This window comes from Elaeis guineensis, chromosome 8 (genome assembly GCF_000442705.2).
Source record: "Elaeis guineensis isolate ETL-2024a chromosome 8, EG11, whole genome shotgun sequence".
NCBI lineage: Eukaryota > Viridiplantae > Streptophyta > Magnoliopsida > Arecales > Arecaceae > Elaeis > Elaeis guineensis.
This window is the reverse complement of record NC_026000.2, coordinates 120,618,854-120,619,455: the sequence shown is the minus strand read 5'-3', so window position 1 is coordinate 120,619,455 and position 602 is coordinate 120,618,854.

Sequence of the window (602 nt, the reverse complement as noted above, 5' to 3'; positions counted from 1 at the left end):
CCGTTGAAGTCCGGGCGGAGCTGTCATGTAATCGATGTCGGCCGGTGGAGCCCGGCTCCCGTAGGAGTCCAGGCGGAGCTGTTTCATGTAATCGATGTCGGCGGCGGAGCCCGGCTCCTGTAGGAGTCCAGGCGGAGCTGTCCTGTTGTCGATGTCGGTGGCGGAGCCCGGCTCCCGTAGAAGTTCGGGCGGAGCTGTCATGTAATCGATGTCGGCGGCGGAGCCGGGCTCCCGTAGGAGTCCAGGCGGAGCTGTGCTGTAGTCGATGTCGGCGGCGGAGCCCGGCTCCCGTAGGAGTCCAGGCGGAGCTGTCCTGTTGTCGATGTCGGCGGCGAAGCCCGGCTCCCATAGAAGTCCGGGCGGAGCTGTCATGTAATCGATGTCGGCGGCGGAGCCCGGCTCCCGTAGGAGTCCAGGCGGAGCTGTGCTGTAGTCGATGTCGGCGGTGGAGCCCGGCTCCCGTAGGAGTCCAGGCGGAGCTGTCCTGTTGTCGATGTCGATGGCGGAGCCCGGCTCCCGTAGAAGTCGGGGCGGAGCTGTAATGTAATCGATGTCGGCGGCGGAGCCCGGCTCCCGTAGGAGTCCAGGCGGAGCTGTGCTGT